Here is a 26,671-nt window from a genome sequence, read left to right as displayed (position 1 = left end):
ACTGGCAAATGTAGATTTTTAGATTTCATCCCCTGCGAGGCTTTGCTGGCTGCAGTGGATGCAGTTCTATCGGGCTGAACACATCCTGCACTGCAAACAGCGTGGAAATGTCCAGGAGGGAATTTACCTGAACCACTTTAGTTAAAATAAAATTCTCCCTAACAGCAGGAAATATTTACGGGTTAAGCGTGGCTAACGGTGATAGGGGGGTCCTGCACCCTGAGAGCTACACCTCCCCTGATGCTCAGCACACGGCTGCCAGTTTTTCAAAATGTTTTACCGAAATGAAAAATATGTGGATAATAGAAAAAAAAAATACCATCACACCAACGATTTAAGGTTTACGACTTTCAAAAGATTTTTCGGTGTTTCTAAATACATGTCTTTTCTCTGCTATCTTGGCTAGCGAGGGCCGTATCTTGTCATCGATGGTAAATCAATGGCACAGCCTGACCTTTAAGAGGGTTGTATCCCTTATTCAAACCAGGCGGGTTGAACAGAAAGATTTGTGAAATACAGCTTCGCTGGGGAAGGGGCATTTTTAATACGGATCCTGTTTTCTCTAAACTGTAAATAGATCCTCTCAGAGCTGGCAGAGGTCGGGCTGGAAGGCAGCCGGATTTCACGCGACCAGAGCGCTCGTTGGAATCGCCTCTCGGGCTCGGATACGGCGAAGGTGCCAACTTCTAATTGACACGTTTAGGCGAAGCTCCCGGAGTAATTGCTTTTAACATTCATTTATGCAAAGCGGCTCCGCGCGGGCAGGGCGAGCCCGGAGCGGCCGCGCCGCCTGCCAGCAGGGAACGGGCCTGGAGCACGTCCCGCCCGGGCGGGGAGGGAGCGCGGGGCACGGCGCTGTCCCGCTCCTGCCCGCCGGGCCCCGGAGGCGGCGGGAGCCCCGCCGCCGGCTCTGCCGCCGGGCTCCGGTGTCCCCCCTCGCTTCACCCGGCCGTGCGGGCTCCCTCCGCCGCGGAGAGACGGGGCCGCCGGTGTGCGCGTTCCCAGCGCGCCGCGGAGCGCCGGCCGCAGTGACACTCGGCAGTGGTCGCAATAATCCTCGTCGCAAGCCGCGTTTGTCCCCGAGTCTCGGCTCCCACCCAGGCTGTCCGCCGGCGATCGCTCGAGTGCTGGAGCGCCGTGAGCGCCTCCCGGAGCAAACCCCAATGGCCCCGCAGCCTCGCTCGTTATCTCGGAGCAGCTCGAAGACTGTATTTTCCTTCGCACCTCCCGCCGCGGGAGCCGGGGGTGCAGAAAATCCCGGGCACTCGGGTCCCCGCCAGCCTCAGGACAGAGCCCGCCGCTGCAGCCGACGGCGCTCGGGGGCCGCTCCAGCAAGGGCATCGCCGCACGCACGGAGGCAGGAGCAGGTCCCGGGTGCCCGCAAGCCTCGCTCCACCGGCGAGGCACGGGGCAGGAGCCGGGGCGCCCTGCGCAGGGCACGGCCGCGTGGCCCCGCAGGAGCCGGGGCGCCGTGGGCAGCGCGGCCGCTCTGCGGCGGGCTCAGCGCTCGGCGCGGGCCCCGCCGCAGCTGGGGCCGCCGCGCTGCGCTCCCCGCCGCGGGCCCCCCTGCCCAGCACCACGCGGCGCCTGCGGGGCCGCCGGCGCTGATCGCACACCCTCCTCCGGCGCACACGCACAAAACGACGGCCGGCGGCGGGGGCGGCGCCGAGGCCAAAAGGGAAACCCGTCCCTGGGTGGGCTCGAACCACCAACCTTTCGGTTAACAGCCGAACGCGCTAACCGATTGCGCCACAGAGACTCCGCTTGTAGCGCCTCCGTCCTGCTCACCAAGTGCTACGATACCGCCCCTGCCGTGACCTCCTCCCCCCCCGCCGCCTCCTCGCCCCCGCTCCGGCCACTGGTGGCCACCGCGGACCCACCGAGCCCGGGATCCCAAACAGCGAGCCTCGCGACACGCCAAAAAACACTGAGGAAACAGCGAAAACAGCGGCTTTCCCCCTCCTACCCAACGAGAAACCCTCATTCTCAAAATCATTGTTCACAGCAATGCTCTTATTTTAGGGAATAAATTAATGAATCAGACTTAAAACTGCTTCTTCTGGGATGCTGCTAACTGATGAGTTACTTACGCAAACCAAAATATAATTTCCAAATATCATGACAAAATTTCTCTATTAATACATTTGGAGAGTAATTTTAAGTGACTGCAGGGAACAGTTAGACTCTCTAAAGTAGGCAGCAGTCCTCTGTGTGTGTAGGTTAAGTGTATTTACAGTTCTAAGTAGTGGAAACAATCGTGAAGAAAAGCTAACATTCCTATTTATTATTTTACCAAAATCTTCTTCCCAGAGTACCTTACAGTAAATCTATACCTACAGCTCTGCAACTACAAAGTTTCACATCTGAACCTGAGCAATTGTTTCCCCTTTGCTTTCACAGACTGATACTGTTTGTATCTCTTTGAACTCTTACAATATTGTTGGCCTCATGTTGTCCCTACGTCTCCCTGAAGCTCAGCCTGATGGCTCTTTTGCCCATTAAAAGCCCTCGGAGCTGAGCAGGCTCATGGCACTCACAATACCAGCACTGACTGCTTTCCAAGTGGTGCTGGTCATCTCCTGGTATCCCCCATCCATGACCAAGAAGTCCCAGCTCACTCCTGAAAACAGAGACTCTCATATTTTGCACAATGCTGCTCATCAACACTGTTTGATTTCATTCCTCATCCCAGTGAGTAACTTTATGCTGATCATTTACTGATCACAGTGCAAACTTTCCAGTTTTTCCAATACTCTGAGAAGACCTACACAAATGCCAGCATTATCTCAGGATGGCTCAATTTTCTTTTGTTGTGTATTTTTGGTACCTTACTGACTGACACATTTTAAAACCTTGAAGAGAAACACAAGATATGCAAGTCCTGAAGAGTAATTGAAATAATTATTTTGAAGGTTGCTTTTTGGGACACCATGTCTGCTGCTGCATATTTTCCTACCCAGATATCTGCTATTCTCAGGGTCAGAAGAATCAGTTCACAAGCTGGACCACTTTTGTCTGCTCTGTGTAGCACAAGCAAATAGTCCTGTGATTTTATGCACAAGCCATTGGTTATTTAGTGGAATTACCAAGATTTCAGTCTGACTAAAGGCCTAACCCATAGATCCACAGACCTGTAGACTGGGTGTGGATTTGGGACCCTGAAATGTTTTACTTTATTCACATGAATATTCACATGAGTTTTAACAAAAGTAGGCTATTTTCAAACTCTGTGTCTAGAGGCCAGATCTACAAAGGGTCTTTGCTATGCTGATATTGAACACAAGTTCTAACTCTGAGCTGTCTCACCTGGTGTAAGACATCCAGGGCTGCCTACTCAATGCACTGCTACAGTGAGAGGAGTGCTGTAGCTGAGGCTACACAGTCACTTGGCACCTTTCTTCTCAGCAGTCTTCCTCCCCGAATCTCAGAATCTCTCATTTAAAGTCTTACAAGGTAAAAAAGAAACTAAAAAGAACATACACAGCTGTGAGTATTACCCCTTAAAGCTTGAAACCTACAGATCAGCAAAAGATCCAAACCTGTATGGTTTGGCTGGCTGTGGAAGCACTAACCAGTGAGACATGGTACCAGAGGGCAACACTATCCATCCCTGCTCTGCAAAGGGAAAAGATGCTTTACCTACTATTGGGACAAGGTGTCTGACTGTATCTTAGGAAAAAGGAAGAGCCCAAGTACTGTTTAAGGCATTCAGAAACCAGAAATAATTCACTGCTTCAGAATAATCACCCTTCCTATCAGGGTTTTGCTCTTTATTTCTGGACAGCTCTGTTCCTTGATGTGCTGCTTCTTGTGGATTATACTGGGAGGTGCTTAATTCTTTGCAATATCTAGTCTATATAATTTAAATACTATTATTGCATTCACTACCTATGATTCATATTATGGTTTAGAATTTCATAAAAACATAAATTTATAACAATATATTGCATTTTAATATATTAAAATAGAATACTATATAATGTGAAGTAATTTATATTTTATATAATAACTTTTTTTAAATTCCTAAATCTGTGTGCTTAAATGTTCATTGCTATGACATCTGTGACCTTCTTCAGATATAGTCTTTGGTCCTTAAATGTCAGAGAAAGTTACTGCAGGACAGAGGGTGAAACTGGTATTGTTTACAAGATTTATAAATGTACCATATATTTATCTGCTGTTCAGAAAAAATAAATCTAGGTTTTCATCCAGAACAATTCCTAAAATCAGTTCCACAGGATATATCAGAAACAAAAGAATCTTTCCACTTTTATCACAGAATTATTCTATTTCTACAATTTCTACATGGGAAAGAACCATTTTCCCCCAACAAGCACACGTCCCTACTTTATTTATTATCCTGTGTCAATTTTGGTCAGCTATTTGTCAGTTCTCAAGTTACAACCCTGCCCAAACTACAAAAATTCATAGCCACAAAAAAAATTGTGTAACAGCTACTCAATTTCTGCCCAAATGCATTTCTAATTCCTTACTTTGTAACAGAAATCTCTAGGTTACCATCCAAAGATTTCTTGTGTTTTCCTCAGAAACATACGATTCTAATCCTTACAAGAACTGGGACATTAAGATAAATGGACAGATAATGCAATTCAACATTGCTATTAGAGTTATTATGGGCAGAGAATAAGATTTCCATGACAAAAGATTTTTCTTTATGGAGCTGCAAGCATCAAACCATGGAAAACATTATTCCTGAAGAAGGATTCAAAAGGTTGGGAGAAGCAGATATTGACAATTTTTCTTGACCAATTGCAAGACTTCTGTTCTTTTATTCTTCCAATAAAATGCATTTGTATGAGGGTTTTTTTTCAGTTGTTCGTATACAAATTTGCTACTTTCCAGATACAAAGATGGCTTATATTTCTTACAGACTTTGTCAGCTAAACATTTCTATTCTTGCCTCTATTAATAAAATCAGAGAAATGTTACAACTGAGAGGACATCCCTCCAAATATGATCAACTTACCCTAAAAGCAAAGAACAAGACCAGACAATAGTATTTTAAAGAGCTATCTAGTTCACTTAGCCCTGGCTTCTCTTCTGATACAGGTCACACAAAAGATGATGGCTAGGTGAGAAAATCCAGAAATCTTGGATTATCGTCAGCTGCAGACTGTTGGGTAAACTAAGCCATACTCCCACCCTCCATGTTTACCAAAAGGAAACGGCACAGGCTGCTGGTTCTAGATCACAACATATGTATTACAACATGATGTTCAGGAGAGACAAAAAGTTGTTTCAGCATGACTTGTGACAAAATTAGAACAGCCATTGCTATGATCAGTAATTTGAAGTACAGTCTGAAATTGAGGAAAAAAGCCACCAAAACCCAAAAGCCTGCAACAACAACAAAAACAAACAAAACAAAAACAAACCCCAAACCAAACAGAGAGGGCAGCATTCAGAATTGATCTTCAGATATCAACTGACATACTGTAAGGGGAATTTTATTTTGCCATTCCCTGAAATCTATCTGCTCTGGATGACTACTGAAAAGTGGGCAATCATTATGGCAGTCAGTTCAATAGTTTACATACATACACACACACACAAACATAACCATAACCAAAAAAAAAAAGCAAACAAAAAACCCCATATACGATATAAAGTGAAAAGATGAAAATTTTACTGGCATTAGAAATGGGAAGAGTAATAATGATGCTTTCCACACAGCACTTATTTATCTCAAGCACTTCTTATTATCATGGCTAGAAAGGGAGAACTTTCTTGTCCTTGCAGTTTTTAGAACTGCTCATACTAGGAATGCCTAAGAGTTCTTAAAGTAATAGTGAATACTGTGAAAATAAGAATGAGTCTTAAGCAACTGAACTTTAATGTTGTCTCTACATAACACACATGAAAGCACAGGAATTTCCAGCCAGTGTTTTCAGAAGCACCAACCTGTTTTACCATTTCCTGAAGTCCAGAATTCACATTTAAGTTCTCAGCATAGGCCTTAGTTCAGGAAAGCAGCTGTATTCAGAGTAATATGAAAGCACATGTTTCCTTCAAGTAAATAAGATTATTAGTGTTGTATAAAAGTGTTTTCCTAAACAAGTTAAATTTCAGGGAGAAAAATAAGGGACAAATTTTAGAGTAGACCCAAACCCATAGTTTGTTAAGAAATGAGAAGACCACAAATTTTGTATCCTTGCCATGCTGAGGACAACACATCTCCTTGATAGTGTCACCAGTTCTAAGTTATTTTGCAGGTCATCACACAAGTCAGGTTTACATCTGCTGAAGTGCTACAGTTCAGCCAGAACGTCTGAAGGAAAGGCAGAGAGAAAGGAATACATGGGTAAGCTTTGTGGACCCAGTCCAGATATTTCCAAACAGGAATCCAACACGTTTGGCCAGGCTGCAGGCTTAAGAAACCTGTGCTGACAGGTTGTGTTGGCAACACCACTTTTCAAAGAGTAAATAATAAACCAACTTCCTGTATCAGTGCTCTTTTCAGGATGCATTTACAGGCTCAAAGTGTTCTTGCACTGACTTTTCTAGAAGAGCTTTGTGTGACAGATGGCACAGAAGGTTCAAAGAGCCATGGAAAAGCAAATATATTTCAGTTTCTGCAGCTGCATTTATTTTCAGCTAGCAAAACATCAACAAAGGTTTCTAATCCTGTAACTATTGCCAAAAGGGAGGGAGGCTATAATACCCCATCCTGAAACCAAACTTGAATTCCTATGTTTATCCTTATCTCCAGAAGAATTCTAACTCTCTCAAACACCTCTGATGCAAGGAAGCTTCTTCCATTGCTGTCCCTTGCAATGTGAGCAACATCCTGTAGGACCTCAGGATACCTGTTGGTGGTCTGAACCTGCAGTAACAAAACCTCCTTCTTGAAGTTGTAGTAAGAATGGTATATGAGAGATTTGTCTTGTTCCGTATAAATACTGTGAGAGAGATACTCAGAATATTCTTAGTAATTCACAGCAGAGAGAAACTAAAGGATACCTCTCTCTATATACCTTCTAAAAAATCCCTTTTCTTTATATGGTCTCAGATATGGGCAAGTTTCACAATAATGGGGCCTGAAAAACAAAAAGCAAAACTTCAACTAGACATTAGTCTCCTCCTATTCAGTGGGAGAGAGAAAAACTGAGGAGGTTTATTCTTACATTGGTTGAAATAATGGACAATGTACTTCTACTGTTCTGTACAGTTTATCATCACTTAGCATGGACAGGAATTCAGAAATTTAAATATTCCATAGGGAATATTTAAAGAATAATTTTTAAAAATCCCAAATCAATCACTTTTAAGCCCTCAAATTAAATATACCTATTGTAATCCCAAGTGCTGGAAAGTATGAGGTAGAGGAAGATTGGAGTAGGGAAAGTAAAGAAAAAAGAGACAGATTAGGGAGAAACAAAAGCGGACAATGTGAACTGTGAAGGAAATGAAAGAATAAATAAATCAGAAAAACTAATAAATCTGAATTAGATAATTATTGACTCAGGCCATATTCCTGCTGATTTCAGAGATTTTGGAATATCTGGTGGAAAGGAACCACCATATTTTTGCAGCTTCAATAGCTTGCAGTGAGACTGAAGGCAAAAGGAGAACACAGAGGCAGCTGACCTGTCTCCTGTTACTCCTGTCCTAAAGGATGCTATAATCTCCACTACAGCACAGGAAGAGAGAAGGCACTTGGAGAGTTACTCACAGCCTCCTGTCCCCTCCTCCTCTTCTTGGCCCCCAGTTTCTCAGATCTTTCTATTAAACTTTAATAGTGGGGACCCCATCACTCAGGGCAGCACCGCAGTCATTCATTAGTGTCCACCTAGGGAGCAAATAACTCTTTAGCTGCACTGTAGGTGTCCAGCTTGCTTTGTGCCTGGAGGGGGATTTGTAACCGAAACAGGGAAGTGCAGGAGCAAAGAGAAAAACTGGGCAGTAATAACCCATGAACTCTCCTTTCATTCAGGTAACACACAAGACACATGTTAATGATTTCAGCTAAATTACCAGGCAGAGAACTAACTGTACAGTAACCAGGCAGAAACCACCTGCATGTGCCAACATCCCTCCTTAGCAGGGGCTTTCTGGACAAGGGACAGCAAGAACTAACTTGCTGGATTTGCAGGGAGTTGCTTTGTTGTGTATTTTACTGCTCTGTCTTTGCAAAGTCCCTTTTCAGCTCTCACCCAAATGGATCGACAAGCTAAGATTTTGCTCAGGTCTTGTATTTTAGCTTGTCTGCACAGGGTTCCTGTAACTGGATTAGGAGAACCCCTGAGACTCCAGACAGAATGCACTGGGATTTCAGCAGCTCTGCTGTCTGATGGGACTAGAATATCAGAATATGTGCTATCTTAGGCAGGACTGCTTCATACCTCATGGCCTGGATCATCAAGGTAATTTTTAATTTTAATGGGTTTTGCTAGACCCATCAAAGCAAACGAATGAAAAGACAGACAAACAGGAAATGGGTTTTGCCTCCTATAATTTCTGTCAAAATGCATGTGTGTATGTGCAAAACAATCAAGCAGTTTTTATGTAGGCACTCTTCCTCGTTTTCCTCTTTCAGGTTTTTGGTGGCTGCTGGCCCCAGCAGGGCGAGGCAGCTTTGCCCACCTCCCCAGTGCCCTCAGGTGAGCACATCAGCCTCCTGTACATAAAGGTAAGATAGACAGAGAAATACAGGGGGAGAAAGATCTCTAACAGAGGAGAGAAGACTGCAAATATCTTTGAGGACAATGTTTCCCTTTTCATCCCTAAATATTTGCAATCAATAGAGCTTCAGTATTTCACAGGCTAATCAATAATGCAGTGAGCGTGACAGAGATGTGAGGGTCTTCTTGGCAGCTACAAACTGGCAATGATGCTTTGATGGCTCCTACTGAGGATTTATCATCTCTTGGATAATCTCCTGCAGAACACTGTGGGGTCTGAGAATATAATATACAATATGGCTATAGCAAAGAAGCTGGACAGATGATTGCACTTTATCTTAATTCCCTATGGCGTCATCTGCCAAGGAAATGAAAGGTAAAATAAAAGCATGATAGATGTCTAAAAGTATGAATACAGTGTACAAAGATTGTTGTTTAGACATTTAATCTAGCTAAGGTGGTCCACAGAAGGTAAGACAGAGCAAGAGCGTTATGAGGAACCATTTTCCTTTTTTGCCATTGTCTTTGCCATGAGTGACTTCAGAAGGACTTTATAATAACTAATATTAGATTATACTAACAATTATTTCAGAAGCATACACAAGATAATTCTCTCTCATTTTCCACATGCATGCAATTCACTAAGTGTGAATAAGATGAAAAATTGCCCCTAAAAACATAAACACATGCGCTATTCAATAAAAAAAAGAACAGAAGAGGTCACATCTCCAAAGTTTAATATATTTTGGTCAAAATGCCCCTGGCTCAAGTGACCAGAACATTTAGTGAGGTGTGCCATCCCTGCAGGAGGGGATCCTCCATTCAGACTTCTGCTATGCAGAGCACTGTCCCTCACACACAGCATAAGCCCTCCCAGAAAAAGGAAGTACAAGCTGTGCACAGCAGCACATTCTGACAGTACCAAAGTTCCTCCTCCTCCTCGAGGCCGTGATGCAAGGCCCTAATAATAAGCCCAAGAATTGTCAGACAACATGTTAAATCTCGTCATTTCACCTGCCCAGGAATCATCTGGGCCTGAAAGGTCTAAAATGATTCCTTTCCCCTTCTCTTTTCTCACTTTTCTTTCCTTACTTAAAAGCCTTTCTAGATTTCCACAGGTTTGTTTTGCAATTATTTACTGTCTCTAAATCATTATTTCAAATATTTTTAATTCTACTTCATTAAGAAATGGTATATTAATAAACATCCACTGCAACACATCCCAGTTGCTGCTGAAGAGGCTCCTAATGATCCAACTTGTTACAGTTTTTCAAAAGAACACACAATCCAGCATTTTCAATTTTCCACACAGCCAAGCTGTAATGTAGGACCATTAGCTTTTGCTGTATTTCCACACTCTCTGCTAATACACTGTGCATTGGTTCAGCTTCCACAACTAACTACCTAAGTGTAAATGCAAAATATAAAGAGCACCTGATGGTGTACAGCATATTTCTAGGTCTTATAGCCCTCCTACTCTTTCATTATCACATTAACTAGCTTCAGAAAATTCTGCTAACACTCAGAGCACTTTAACAGTTGCTTTCCTCATGTATTCGTGTGATTGGCATTTCCAGATTCTCAGAGGCTTAACCTTTTTCCTTTCTTGCAGTTAAAAAAAAAAAAAACAAAAAAAACAAACAAAAAAACCCCAATCAACACCCCCACCCCTCAAAAAACTCCCACAGGTGTACTTGAGTCTGTCAGTGCACCTGGAAATTTTCAATCTTTTTTTTTTAATTAAGATAATCAACAAAATTGTAATGTTAAAATCACTCTCAATTAAATTCTCAAGCAAACTTAAGACAGATTATTTTCCGAAATTCTTTTATTTTTTTAACTCAGGATTTTTGAGAGCTTGTTAAAATATTATGCCAAAACCATCAAGCTAAATCACAGCAGAAAGAATGATGATATTAATGATAAAAAATGTATTTATGGGCTTTTACAAATCACAGTATCCAGTTCAATGACACACAAGCAGATTTATAACAAAACTAATTTCTCAAGACTACAGAAGCCTTTAAAAGCAGCATTTCTGCCATCTTCAAGAAGCTTTTGCAGCTTGGTAGGTACAGATAATTTGAATTTCATCAGCTAATTGTCATTAAAGACCCCCCCATATTTCTCTTAAATTGCATAAATAAGAAAATTGTTCATTTCCTCTTCCTCCAGCTCTGTTTTCATGTATGATGAATTTAGGCATGTTTTGCTGAAAATGGGCTAGAGATTATGCTGCATAGAGATATGCCTGCTAAAAACAATTCAATGAATTCAAAATAACTGTGGTCTGCAACTGACCTTTCATATAAGCCATATATCTCTATATTTTTTTACATGCCTTAATGATTATTAGAGTCTGGCTCAATGAAAGCAATGAAAGAGTACAATATTTAGCATTTGTTTTATATTACTTATAATTTCAGTGTTCTGTTTACAGATGTTTACAATCCCCATCCTGGCAATGTTACTGAGATGAGTAATCCGGTCTCTTGATTCTATTACTGAATGGAAGCACTCAAGTATTCTGAATGGAAGATGCAGGAGTGACTCTTTTATTCTGATGTAAACACGAGATAAACAGGCAGACACACCACACGGATCAGCTGAGGTGGGGGATGCCTCCTTGCTGGAGACAGGAGTCTGCTGCCTGTGCAGGGCTCCAGGCAGCTGAGCACAGCAGTGCTGAATGCTGAATGCTCTGAGAGCTCTGCAGCAGCACCTCTGATGGAGACCTATCGGAGCCAGCCCTGCGCTGTGTGCCCTCCTCCCAGCACAGAAAGTTCTGTCTCCAGCACCACGGTGTGCATCGACGTGTCTTTCAAAGCCATGCTTCAAATGTTACTCCTAGTCAATGCAAAGATCATAGTCTTGTATACATTAAATTCCTCTATTTACCTCTATGAGGAAAAGGGATATCTATAACATCATTTCCATCCTAAGGCCAGCTTTTAACTAAAATTACCATGGAAATGTATGTTTGGATCATTTTGATATTAGGTAAGTGGAGAGTCTCAACTGTGAAAAATAATTCTGTGTCTAACATTTAGCTTAGTTTTGAAAATTAAATTCTGTAAATACATATTAAGATATTACTCATAGGGATTTTTAAATAACAAATCTTAGCAACACATGGCATAAGTGTATGTATAAAATGTGATAGAAGTTATATGCATTTCTTGTTTGGAGCAGATGCAACTGTGGCTACATCTTCCTCACTGATGATTTTTGGTTTCAGTTCAAAGGTTTGCACATGAGTTTCATGCACATGGATTTTCTGACATTTTCAGGATCTGGCATTACAAACACTCGAGTAACTTTCTCCAGAGGTAGAGTCCAGCTCTGCTCCAAAGCTTCTCATCTGAGCCAAGCTGCGTTTGCTGAATGAAGCCCCGATATTGACACGGATACACGTGGCTAAATGAGATTTGGCTGCCAATTTCACAATGTGGTATTCTGTATCAGACAAAGCAACAAAGGAAAGGTGACTTGTTTCCCTGTGTGAGCTGTAAATACCAGCCATCACACCACTTAATAGGTTTATTTTATTAATAGCATATATTTAAAGACTTCAATGCAAGTTTCTTTTGAACGATGAAAGGCTGGCAAATTCTTAAAAGATAATAATCAGCAGTGCAGCAGTTCTTTGATGGTCTGTAATTACCCAACTGTCCACTATTTGAATGACAGCAGCAAACTACCACTCACTGTTAGTTTATTTTTATTTATAACTTGTACTTTAGGTAAGAATCCATTAATTACAAGCAAAATAAATTGCTTACTCAAAACACTTCCCACAGAGGCTATTTTTTTCACATGCACTAATCTAGCTGAGATATACATGACATTTTAAATGGAGGTTAAACTGATGTAAATAAATGCAATTATTTGAAAGCAAACAGGAATCAGTCACATTTATTTCTGTGCAGGATTACTGTACTTTCTCCCCTAGTGACCAAGCACCGAACCACAGGAATTCTGAAAGGCTGAGGTTTTTAAAACTTCCTACCAACATGAAATTTGAGGCTATACCGCTGTACCTTTTATTTTAATTCTATGTGATTTGCCTTAGGTGGCATCTTGTGTAGTTGTTTTTCAAATAGAACCACTAAGCTTGGAGGGACAGCCAAGGGTTTGGATTTCACACACTTTTGTGCTTTGCTCATAAAAAAGGTGCAGATGAGCTGCCTGCACTGCCAAGCATGGAGCTGCTGGTCCCTGCTGGGAACACTCCCTGACTGTCACTGCCCTGGGACTCCCCTGGGTGAGCCCACCCCAGCCAGCCTGCAGTGCCACCAGCACCCACCCACCAGGCCAAAATGGCCATCCTGAGAGCCTGGCCCTCAGCCAGCTCCACAGCACACCCCAGCCATCCCCACAGAGGCCACAGCATCAGGGCTCCTTCCCGTTCTTCTCCATCTGGCACCACCCATCCCACCTGGCCACCACTGAGTTCCCCTGGTCTAAGGCCAGGGTCACTGCAAAGGCAATGACCAACCCAAGAGACATGCCAGAACTGACTGCTGTATTCTTGCCACCTTTTATAAAGGACTTAAATTTCAGAAGTGAATCTGTACAGTTTTGGTGTGCTTTTCTCACACTCTGAGCTGTGTTGGTTTCACTGCCATCCAGCAGCCCTCAATGAAGCTCTTTGAGACAAAGAAGAGTGAGAAATCACTGTACACCCACAGCAACTCTGAGGAGCCACCCAATTTCTATGCTGCAGGCACTGGGAAGCCCAATCCCAGTTCTGACAAAGACAACAAAAAGGGGATTTTGCCACCAGTATCAATGGCAGTGAGATCCAGCTGCCCACAGCAGCAAGGTTCCATAAATCAGTTATGTGGTATGATAAAGACTCTGGGACACAATGATCTTATTGTAATCAGTAGGGACTAAAAAATCCCACCCAATTTAATGCATCAAACCATTTCAGCCAATTTTTGCCTTTTGCCATAGCAGAGGTCTTCTGAAAATTATTTAAAATAATATAAATGTGAGTTCCAAAATGTCGGTTTTACATCCTGCCAATTTCAGCTAGCATGCCATGTGAGGGACAATAGATAACCTCATAAAGTCTAATCAATAAAATCAAAGCACGCAGCTGAACAATTAGCCTTCCACGAGCGTCTTGATGATGGTTGTTTCAAACTACACAAGTTAGGGTAATTGCAAGAGGGTCAATCTTTCTATAATCAGACCAATGCAGGGACATGGTTGGCTTTAGGAAGGCTGTTCTTGCTGCTGCTGTGTCACTGGAGAAGCAGAAGCACGGCCCTGACGTGTTCTTGCTCCATTGCAGAGGTTATGCAGAGGGTCAGGGTGCTGGGCTCCCAGAAGCTCTCTCTCACCAGACTGGATCTCATGTGCATTTTCAGCAGCGTTACTGGGTAAGGAGCAGTCACAGGCATAGTCTGGCCCTTTATATAATCCTTTAACCCAACCAGAGATCAATTCCTGGGAGAAGTCTATCCCATTTTTTAAGAACGGCTTTGTCGCCAGCACTGTAAATCTGGCAATAAACTGTTGGGAAACTCTATCCTCTCTCATGCTTAAAGAGCTTTGTGGAAAATGGATCTTGAGGGATAGGGAAATGCAGGAATATTTTTCTGCAAATATTTCAAAGAGGAGCTTTTCTACCTGGGACTAAAACATTTTTGTATTTTTGACTATTTCAGTAACTAGTACATTTTTAGAATGTTATTTTTATCATTATTTCAATAAACTATAGCTTTGTATTGTCAATTCCAAAAAACACAGGCAGGAGTATCTTTGTCAGAGTTCCATATTATCATCAGACATACATATTTATAACTCTCCATTTCCTAGAATGCTCCACATAAATAGATGCTCAGTGCTTGTCATGTAACATGTCTTGCAGATAGTAAGAACAAAAGAAAAACAACAAAGAAACAATATCAAAAATAATTTTAAAAAATCTGAGCTGAAAACATAAAAGAGAAATGCTCAGGCATTCACTGGTAACAACCACACATTTGAAGCCAGTGTGACTGAGCTATGTTTTGCTTTCCTCATGCTTATGAATATGATTGATGTCATGTGAATGGGAAGAAGTTTATTTAAATCCAATAATAATCCCGATGTAAGTGTATTTTATATTGACAGACTAACTCAAAACCCAGTCACCTTTACCTGCATGATAAAGTTCCAACCTGCAGGAGCTCCAGTGACAGGCTAACTTTAATTTCTTCGCTTCAGTCACATGAACCTGGCCAGGGTCATGAACAATTACATACAGCCTGTCATATGGCACAAGGGTCAGTATCTACTAATTCCAGTGGCTACTGTTACAATATTCAACCACCAAAAGTTTCAGATCAGAAGTTGAAAGTTTGAGACATTTATGAGTGAGAACAGAGGATCCTAATTTAAAACGTGTGTGACCTTAATATAGCATTTGGGGGTTCAGAATGTTCTTATGTACTTTGTCTAATACTGCAGTTTTACAATACTCCCTTGCTTCCAGTCGTAAAACCTTATCTGTAAATTCTGTAAAGATGTCTGAGAAAAGCAAATTTACGTTGACTATGTGAACCAGTAACAGGCAAATAGTTTTTCTTTCTGCAAAGGCAGAATAAAAAGAACATGCATCTAACCCTTAATTCCAGACATAAGTTGGCATTTTTCACAGATGTGTACATTTTTCAGAACGTTCTATAAATCAGAATGATTCTGTACTTGTCAATGATAACTCTGTTAATGTAAAATAATCTTATAACAGGACACCAGAATAATCTATCTTAATCAAAGACAGATTTATATCCATACAGTCCAGTTATTCACAGACTGTAACAAACCATATAAAAATGTAGATCTGACATCACTGTAAGTCTTGCATACACAATTGCCTTCTTCGTGTGTTGTATAACAATGAAAAATAACACCCACTGCTGCTCCCATTGAAATCAGGGACACATTCCCACTTACATGGCTGCCATTTGGATGAGAGATCAACACTAATGTCCAGCTTTTGAAAACTTCTTAAGACTGGGTATCACATGGATTTGAATAACTCTGATTGTTCCACAACTAACTGTAAATATAATTTTTTTTTCTTCATAATTAGCCCAAAGAATTAAAACAAAATTCAGAAAATAATGGACATGCACAGAATTTTTCATAATTCTATCCATACATTTTTCTATAATTACAGCTTAGATTACAAGAAACAACTCAGAAGCCTGGCTCATCAAAATATTTTCTTGAGGAAATTACTTAATAAATGGAAGTATGAAATAGAATTAGGAGATCTGTAGGCTGTGATATATTTCATTTTCTCTGGTGGGAATTAGTATATTGTGGATGAACAATATTTGGAGCAAAATCTTTCTTTATTTAATCATGTGTACTTTTTCTGAAGCCAAAAGCCAGTGTATCTACAACAATTTAACTGCAAAAATAATGTAATCAAATATGACCAAACCCACAGTCCTTATCCAAAATATCCATTATTGACATGATGACTTTGCTTACAGTTCTCAGCCATGTTTCAACAGCTTTTTTAATAAAAGCCTTAATAGATTAACTGACAATGGAATCATTAAAGAAACAGATGAACATATTTTTAATAGTATGAAAAAGTTTAACATAAACATATTAATTACCTGGTTTCTGTATCAATGTCAGTGAAAATTCACAAAAGGGAGGTAAAGAGCAATCTGAATTCTTTAAATTGATTCTGGTTCATATAAAAATAGTTGCATTTTATTCAAAGTATAAAACAAAACACAATAAAGTTTTAGTGAGACAGAACAGTGCAATAACTCAAGAAAATTAATGCCATGAACAGTTTTTCCTCTCTTTTTGATGGCAATGGTCAACGAAATAAATGAAGAACAACAAAAGAGAATCAATGCAAAGGCCTAGAGAGTAACTCCAATTTTTTTAACTATTAATTTTGTTCTCGGTGTCAAAGGCAATGACAGTAAGCATTGAATAAATACAAAACTTCTTTGGGATTGCTGTTTTTTTCAAGATGAAAAATGCACTGGCTCGGAATGTTTATTTGAACCAGCTGTAGGGTATTACTATAGAGAGTCAGGAAGTTAATATATTCTTTGGAAGTCCAGTATCATAACATGTTATTCTAGCAGGCACAGTGAATGAACAGAGGATGTGCAAAGGGACCTGGCAGCCCAGGCACAGACACTGCAGATGCTCCTATGTTCAAGCCACACAGCAGCTCTAAGTTACCAGCACCATGTCTTGATGCTAATTAGTGGAGTGACTGGTAAAAGAGGCAGAATCAGAATTAACTCCCACATTTCCTAGCAGACATCATGGGACCGATCCTCTCTGAACTCTACAGAGTGAAATCTTCTGGCTGAGATCTATCATGCAACAGGATCAGGCTCATAACACATTACACCTTTTCTTCATTTATTATAGTGCTTTATTCTGGGCATTTGTCTCCTCTGGTTTATATAACCATGTCCTCCTTGTTACAGTCCTAGCAATACAGCAAAATGTTGTGATAAGAAGGGCTGGAAAATCAAAGAAATCGCTACTCTGCCAAAATTTTCCATGGCAAGCTGAGTGTTGTAGAGATGGAAGGGTATATATTCAGATATTCCAGTTAAGAACAGTCATGAAACCTGTTTATATTCTGAATCTCTCTCATAAAACCATTAAATGTGAAATCTTTCATAACACTACAATCAATCTCTCTGTAACTATTTAATAGCTATGTTGAGGCAAATCAAATTATTATCATAATCAGGGATAAAATCCAACACACTCTGCAATCTATCAAGTAGAAGATCTCATACTTGTACAATTAGTGTCTAAAGATTGTAGTGGGTTGACCCTGGCTGGATGCCAGGTGCCCACCCACTCTATCACTCCTCCTCAGCTGGTCAGGGGAGGGGAATATAACAAAAGGTTCATGGGTTGAGATAAGGACATGGAGAGACTGCTCACCAGCTACCACCATGGGCAAAACTGACTTGACTTGGGGAAATTAGTTTAATTTATTACCAAGAAAGTCAGAGCAGGGTAATGAGAAAATAAAAGCTAAATCTTAAAATACCTTCTCCCCAGCCTTTCCTTCTTCCCAGGCTCAACTTCACTCCCCATTTTCTCTACCTCCTCCCCCCTGCACAGGGGCATAGAGAATGGAGGCTGTGTTCAATTCATCACATTTTCTTTGCTGGTCCTTTCTCCTCAGTAGGAGAACTCACACTCCTCCCCTGCTCCTGCATGGGGTTCCTCCTGTGGGAGACAGTCCTTGACATTCTCCAGCTTAAGTCTTTCTCATGGGCTGCAGTTCTTCCCAAGCATCTCGAGCATGGGTCCCTTCCACAAGGCACTGTCCTTCAGGAACCAGCTGCTCCAGTGTGGACCCTGTGGGCTCACAGGTCCTGCCAGGAGCCTGCTCCAGCGTGGAGCTCTCTCTCACAGGGTCCCAGGTCCTGCCAGGAGCCTGCTCCAGCGTGGAGCTCTCTCTCACAGGGTCCCAGGTCCTGCCAGGACCCTGCTCCAGCGTGGAGCTCTCTCTCACAGGGTCCCAGGTCCTGCCAGGAGCCTGCTCCAGTGTGGAGCTCTCTCTCACAGGGTCCCAGGTCCTGCCAGGACCCTGCTCCAGTGTGGAGCTCTCTCTCACAGGCTCACAGGTCCTGCCAGGACCCTGCTCCAGCGTGGAGCTCTCTCTCACAGGGTCCCAGGTCCTGCCAGGACCCTGCTCCAGTGTGGAGCTCTCTCTCACAGGCTCACAGGTCCTGCCAGGAGCCTGCTCCAGTGTGGAGCTCTCTCTCACAGGGTCCCAGGTCCTGCCAGAAGCCTGCTCCAGCGTGGGCATCTGCGAAGGTCACAGACTCCTTTGGGCACTCCTGCTCCGGCCTGGGGACTTCTGTGGGCTGCATGTGGATCTCTGCTCCACCTTGGAGCACCGCAGCCTTCACCACAGACTCCAAGGGAATCTCTGCTCCCACACCTGGAGCTCCTTCTCCACCTTCTTTCTTCACTGAGTTTGCTGTCTGCAGAGTTGTTTCTCTCACATATTCTCACTCCTCTCTCCACCTGAAGTTGCATAGGATTTCTTCCCCTTCTTGAGTGTGTTATCCCAGAGGCTCTGCCACCATCACCCATGGGCTTGGCCCTGGCCAGTGGCAAGTCTGTCTTGGAGCTGGCTGGCTTTGGTTCTGTTGGAAATGGAGAAAGCTTCTGGCATCTTCTCAAAGAAACCCCCCACAGCCCTCTCACTACAAAAACCTGTCCAATCAAACCCAACACAAAGATCAGCTGCTGTGTTTCAGACTATTAATTGTATTATATATATATATATATATATATATGTATATATATTTTATTATATGAAGTGTAAGGCAAATAATTTAGAGCTGAATTTCAAAGCTAGATGTAGACTTTTATGGCAAGATGATGTAGGATTGTAAGCTATGACACCACAACAACTAGAAATAACAGGGTAAGTTAAAGTTACCATAACAGATGTTTTGACTTTGTCTGCATTCCCTTACTCTAGCTAATGTTGTCACAATCTTCTAGTTGCCTAAATATGGATAATTGCTATCAGTCATATCTCATCATCCTTAGGCAACTTTCCCAAAAAGGGAAAGGGGAATTTTCTTTGAGTGACAGATGCAGAATAGTGATAGATGCAGAACGCACCATTTTTTATCCTCTGTCTGCTATGTAAGATACAATGTGGAACAGTTCTGGAATATCTCCTCATTGTAAACAAGGACAAAAGCCTCTTCCACAAAGTACCACTGCTACCTAACTTTTTTACCTCAATAGAGCAATAGAGACATTAAAAATTTAATGAAATTTCAAAATGTGTAAAGAATCTGTCTGAATTTATTTATGCTTAAAATTGGGTTATGCTCTAAGCTACTATATCTTCATTTCCTTTAATTTACAGAAACAATTTGTTTTCCAAAATATGAAAAGAGACATATAATAGTTTAGTTATTTAAAGCAGTCTAGCCAATAAATGGGACACCTACATAGATCCATTATCAGATTGTGCTAGGAGATGCTTTGGCTGATAATATTAGTCTAATACAGTCCTGTAAATAACAGAATAAGTGAACAAGTACTCTGGAATGTGCTTACATTTTAAAACCTACCTGATATTACCTACCCAACATTAGAACACTGCTTCAGTAAATCAGGTATTTTACTATATTCACATATTATTTAAAAACTGGACTAGATAACAACCCAGATAATACAAGATATTCTACTAGAATAATACAGGAATTCCACTAGATAATACAGGATATTCTAAATTCTGCCTCTTTTTTTTTTTTTTTTTGAGTACCACAATATCACAATAATATCTCAGCTTAAATAATTGGGTTACTGCCATAAAATGCATGCTGGTCCACACTTCTATGTACAAAATTCTTCTGGCATTTTCCTAGTATGATATGGCACAGTGATCCTGGTGATGTGAGTGGATGGTGGGAGGCACAGAACAGGACTCTACCTCCAAGCCTGAGCAGCATGGCTTGCCCAGCCTAACCAGCTCTGTAACTTCCATGCAGTGAACAACCTCCAGCACTGAGAAGTTCCAAAGCCAGCAAAGCCATCCCCAGCACTCACCCTGGGCTACTCATTCAATGCCAGCATTCTCCCCCTCTCCTCTGACTCTCATTCCTCACAGCCACATCCAAAAAATCTTGGACTTTCTGCCAATTGGTGGTTTCCAGTTTTACTCCGCCTTAAGAGAACCAGGGGGAATCAGACAAATCCTAATATTGACTGGGAGAGTTTTGCACTTAGGCTCAGGCCACTGGCTGGGAAATGAAGGTCACAGTGAAGCAGGGCAGGGGGAAAGGTTTCTGACAGCTTTCCCTGACACTGGGAGAACTCCACAGATGAATGCACTCTTTTCAGTCTCATCATACAGCACGAGAGAGAAAATCCTACCACAGAACCTCCCAGGGTTTCCAGCCTCTCAGATGGGCTTTGCCTCAGAGAGGAGCCTTGACAGGAACAGATGTGATAACAAATGACCTTTAGAATTGCACCCTGAGAGCTGTTGACCGTTTCCTGAAAGCTGCTCACCCTCCTGAGCTCCTGGTTTTAGTTTGGAAACCTTGAGATCCTGGCATATAGCTAAAATTTTTTTATTTTTATTTTTTCTATTTCTGGTCAACAACCAGAAATAGAAAAATAGAGTGTAAGATCCAAAGAAAGGGGGGACAAAACCAGAGTACATGTATATTTAAAGACTCTTCCCTTGTTTATAAACATAAAAATCATAAATCTAAATGCAAAGCCAAATCTCAGCATCATCTTCTTCCCCAAATCAAAGAAAAAATTCTGAGATGACACAAAAGGCTAGCCAATGATAATATAATAAATAATTGATGCAAAGCTATTTAATTTTCATTCCAATTCAAATTAAACCAAATGTATCATATTAGATAACATAATATTTATATATTTCTGTGAGAGTACTTAGATTTGCTATGTGATACACAAAACTGTCTTTCCCAAAGACAGCTTACAGGGTAAGTGGAGCACACAGAGAGTAGTACACCTCGAGATGTCCAGAGGAGAGGCTGCACATGCAGATGTATGTCTACAAGCATGAGAGAGGAAGATGGGAGATAGTTTATTTGTTCCACTTTGACTTCACCAAGAAAGTGAAAAATTTCTCAGCACTGACTTCTTGTAAAGCTCCTTGAAATCAAGACTATGACCATATCCCATAACTGACAGGGAGCAAAAGTCACATTTCATTCATATGCTCACTTAGGTTTCTGTTGAGGATTTCAGGCTGTCTCCACTGAGTCTGGGTGGGGGGGTGGGAGGCTGAAAGAATAACAACACACTGGCATTCCATTTTTAAGGCAAGTTCAGGAAAAACCTGGCCCTGCTAATACAATGATATGCTACATCTCAGTCATTGCCTGTGAGAGGCAGAGAAGAGAAAAAGGGGAGGGGTAAGCAAGAGACGGAACGAGACAGAAAGCAAAAGCAGAAACAAAGATGCAGCATTGGGAGGCAAAATGAACGGAGGGATGAAATGGGGGAATGTGCACAGGATGCTTCTTCTTACATTTGTGAAAACTAAACATGCACACAAACTATAAAGCTGAAATGAAAAGCACAGGCAAGCTTATTTGGTTTAATCCTTTCAAGCAGTGAAATTATTTTCTCTATGATTTTTTTCCCTGTCAGTTCCTGTCATTTCCTTGCAATGCCTCCTCCTTTCTCACTTGTCTTTTCTCCTTTTCCTTTTCAATGCCATCTTGCTTTGTTCCTTTTTATTTGCTTCTGTCTGTTTCTTTCTTCCTCTTCCTTTCTTCTCTTGCTCTCCCTTGTCTTTTTTGTCTCGCTCTTGCTCTCCCATGTGTTCTCTGAGCACATGAAGAACATGAACACAAGTAGTTAAAAAGCTTTTTTTTTTCCTGATGCTCCTTTTCTATCCCCATGTGGTTTTGACTGTTGTAGCTCTGTTAGGTTTTAAATGCACATGGGGAACCCACTTGTAGTCCCATGTGTTTTAGAGCTATCTACAGTAGCACACTGCAGGAAAAACATGTGGGAAGGGAATGTGTCAGAAAAGTTTCTTGTACTCCCTCCAACACGTGGGCCACATTTAACAAGGTCAAGGGACAAGTGTGGCTCACAGGCATTAGTTTGACCGGTAGGATAAAAAAGGATCACACATTCTACTTTATTTTACCTGCACACACTCTGCAGTGAATCACTCGCCCAAATGCAGCTTATGGAGTCTCAATTGATCTACTTTTATTTTTAGGCAGATTATTACCTCTTTTTTCCTGATTTGATGATTCCAAGATAATGAAGTATATAAATGTAACAGAAGGAAATCTTTTTTCTTTCCTTTGTCTCCCTCCTGCATGAGAGCATCATGCACGCTGTGATCAAGGAGACAGGGGTCTGCCTGTTAAGCTGGCTGGCTGTTCCTAAGGCAGATAATCTCTGCTGAGGGTTCCTTCTAAACTTTCCTGATACACCACCAAATTCACACAAAATGTCTGTGAACTGTTGGTTCATGTTATGCACATTTTGACACCTTTCAGCTGGCTTTCACAGATTTTCAAAGCACCTGTTCCAATACAACCTGTCTTTTTGGCAGCAAGCAGTACCAGTAAACCCCTGATTTTCTTTCTTCTATTGCTTAACCATTTATAACAATGTACATGTCAAAAAAATTATAATTAAGTGAAAGAAGGCAAATCCTGTTTAGCTTTCATGGATACTGGACCACACTTCCTGCAGGAAATAAAAAAAAGGGTTTGCATTGTTAGAGACCAACTAAACTGTTCTTCCCTGTCACTCATTTCTTAGAGGGAAGGTCCAGCTCACTTGCAAGTGGGCTGCTTTCCATGTGAGCAGATGGGCACGGGGTTTGACAGCCAAGAAATGATGGATCAAATTTTGAAATTTGTTGCTTCGTCTCCACTCTAGTACTTCCTAATTGGCCTCAATGGAACTTTATTGCTGTAAAAATGGTATAATGGCAACAACATTTGCCTGAACAAGCACACATCCCATGTAGGTGCTGCAAGCAGACTTCCTGGCTGGCAGAGCCAGAGTGACGCCGTCAGTGAATATCTGCCACAAGCTGACGTCGGTCTCCAAGGCTAACATGCTCCTGGGTGAGCACACAGTGGAATTCAAGGCAGCTTCTAATGCTTACTTTGAAAGCTGGTCTAAGATACAGTCTTTTGTCTGCAAAGATCCTTTTAATAAACATAACCATATAAACAAACAAAGGGTTTACTTATGTTTTATTATAAGCATAAGGCAACAGGAGGGAAGAGGTGTTTTCATTGATGCGCTATTGATAATACGTTATCTAAAATTGTTACCACCTGGATAACAAATGTAATTCAGGATTTTATATAGAAAATTGACCAAAATTAAATTATATTTGACTGCTACTAAGAAATTAAGAAAATAAATTTACCTTTAGAAAAACATTGTTTCCCAGATTTCTAAGAGCTGCTATGGCAGTATACATTCACCTTAAATTCCTATGTACTCAGTGAGAGCACAGGATATGAAAATAACACAGATTTATCATTGATGTCATTGATGGACTTATATAGTTCTGTTTTTATCATCAGTAATTTGAATTATTACTGATTAAGTGTTATTTAAACTACGAAATAGAGGCTTCTTAAATTTCTTCATATTGATTGTACATAGCTGTGCAATTTTAACTCTTTCTGTTGTCATTTTAACAGTGTTAGCACTGTATTAACTACTGCCAGCAGCTGCAAGACAGGATCTTAACATTTTGTTTATACTGTAATTAGAATTTCTTGCCTTGTGCTGCCTTCTTCTCTACATTTCGACGGGTTACTGATGGATTTGCAAAAATAGTTGAATTCTATGACTGCATAAATAACAAGTGATTATTATTATTATAATTAGTGTTATCTTTAGAAATTACATTGTATTTTTAAAAAAATTGTATTTTAAATAAAATTGCAGAACAGAAAAGATGATAAAAATCTTTATAAGAACCTACACAATACATTTCATTAATTTTTTCAAGGAAAAGAAAGCAATTTCTCAGGGTCTCCTCCAATTTTTCCCCACCACCTTAGGCCCAGTGCTATTTGGTATGGGCAGATTAGGGTAGCTGATGATTCCTATTGATTTAAATGTCGTGCTAGGAAGCCTAAATCCCCAAGAGCAATAGAATCTCCCCTATCACTATCCTACTGCTTATTGACCTAATTCAGTAACCAACCATCAGGGTTTTCTCTCACAACAAATAAATCTTGCATGAAACAGAGAGTACATGGACACTCATAGTTTTCAGTGGTGTTGCCAGTACAATAAATTTAGAGTCACCAAAGCATTCACCTTTGTTTTCTCAGAGTGATCATAATGCCATTTGCTATTTAAAACAAGCAGAAACCACAACTGTTTTTAAGGGCAAAACTATTTCCACAGCCTGAGGTAAACTTGATGTTGTGTAAATGATGCAGACAATTCAGCATGTGTAAAATTCCACACACTTTAATGCTTCAAACAGCCCATAAGTTATTGCTGGAGCATCTGCTGAACAGGTTTAATGGTTGTAGCATCACATCCACTGATCGAGATACTTCTTAGTGCCAGTGTTTACTGCTCAAAATTCTGATAACTACTAAATTTTCATTAATTGAGCCAAAGAAATGAAGAACAAAACAGGGTTTGTTATGTTACTCTGGATCTCACAGGGTCATAATTTCAACTAGAACTTTTGACTTGGAACTCTGCAGATGCCTCTGTATCTGAATTCACTCTTGGTGATTTTACTGAGTTGAATAACACGTTTGTTTATACATAAAAGCCAGGATTCTAAACTTAGTGGTTCTGTAAAATGTGGCTGTTACAAGATACAAAATATGTGCAGCAAGAGAACACAAAAAATACACTTCAAATATTTTTTTAAAAATTTAAAAAGGAAAAAACCCAAACCACATCATACTACTTTGATAGGGAGATCTGTTTCAGAGGAGAGGCCTCATTCTGCTCCCAGTAAAGTTAATTAGAGCAACAACAAGATCCTAAATTACTAGTCCTCTCATCAATATCAAGTTAAGCTTTTATCAATGTAATTTGAAGCAGCATTAAAAGCAATAGTGCTAATTTATAATTGTTGATATTATCAAAGCAAGATCCTTTGCAACCATACATAACTGTGCCAGATTTTTATCACACTATAAAGGTTAACATAAGTGTTACAAGAAACATCAATGAGCTACGTTCACTACGTTTGCTTTTGGTTAGATAAGTATGCTTTGTAGTAGTTGATATTCCCTCTAGATAATGGATATGGGCCAGATTCTCTGCTGACACAATGCAATAGAAGTAATTTGAAGGCAGATATGCTGATTCACACTAGCTGCAGATTTAGCCCTAATATATTTAGATGTAATAAACCATTTTAAGTAAGTCAGTTTCCTAACTATTACTCAGCCATTCCTCACAGTTGCCAAAAGGAAACTGTGAATGCCAAGGTCTGCAGGACTTTATTTATCAAAGCTTCTTTTAAGGCATCTATCATTTTGGCATGCATGCCTTGCTTTATGACCAGAATCAAGCACTTTCATGAAGCAGCAGGTCTAATCCGAGCAAAAAATGCCACGCAGTGCTTGCTCTTGCTGCAATATTACAACATCTGCTTCAACAAGGTTTTTTTTTAATAAAAACTGTTTATTACATTAACAGAATTAGATTAGATACTGTGGAACTGTATAAAGAGAATAAAAATTGTTGTATCACGTACCTCTAAATACTGGATTAATAATAACTCACTCTACTGCTTTTATCTAATTTGATAGGAAACTAAGTGCAGAGCTAAGAAAATCAGATTTCTGTTTGTTATATAAATACAAAATTATTTTACATACCAAAATTAGGTGCTATGCTAAATAACATTTCAGTGCCATGACATTAAACATCTGGAGACAAATAGTACCTGAGCTCCACAGCTTAATTTTCCTTTGAGGTTTATCTATTTTTACATACATTTCCTGGATGTCAGCTTATAGTAATTACTCTTCTACACACATCTCTAGCACTAATGTGACAGACTGTGAATGCTTCTTGACAATAGAACATAATATCCTCCTTACAGGTTTCCACCAGCAAGGTTACAATCTTACCATCACGTGTATAAACATGTAAAAAGCCTTACTTTAAACATTGACAATTTTCAATTATATTTGGCTTACTGTTAAAATTCACATACAGATCAGACTTTTCTCAACAAATTTACAAAATAAAGCTAGAAATAAAGAACTTTGGATACAATGTGTGACATCTGTATCTGAGAGCTGCCTCAACTTTGAAGCATTTGTAAATTATGTCAGATCATTTGAAAAGGAGCAAAAATTTCCATTTAAGACCTGCTTCCAATAAGTGTTGCTTACAAAGACAGAATACCAATATAATAAGTAAAAAGCAGTTCCTAGTATTTTTGTGAATATGACAAACTGTTCATCTGTGACACAGGACTAAAGGTGGAATTACAATAGTAATTCCAGTAAAGCAGCAGGAATGTT

General features: G+C 40.6%; 1 non-coding gene across 1 annotated transcript; it reads right to left on the bottom strand.

Moving 5' to 3' along the window:
- Positions 1-1,685: 1,685 nt before the first annotated feature.
- Positions 1,686-1,759, bottom strand: TRNAN-GUU (transfer RNA asparagine (anticodon GUU)). Its single transcript has one exon. It is a non-coding gene; the product is annotated as a tRNA-Asn (tRNA).
- Between the last annotated feature and the right edge of the window lie 24,912 nt (positions 1,760-26,671).

This window comes from Molothrus aeneus, chromosome 1 (genome assembly GCF_037042795.1).
Source record: "Molothrus aeneus isolate 106 chromosome 1, BPBGC_Maene_1.0, whole genome shotgun sequence".
Classification (NCBI taxonomy): Eukaryota; Metazoa; Chordata; class Aves; order Passeriformes; family Icteridae; genus Molothrus; species Molothrus aeneus.
Note: the sequence above shows the minus strand (reverse complement) of the source record. Positions and strands in the feature narration are given on the sequence as shown.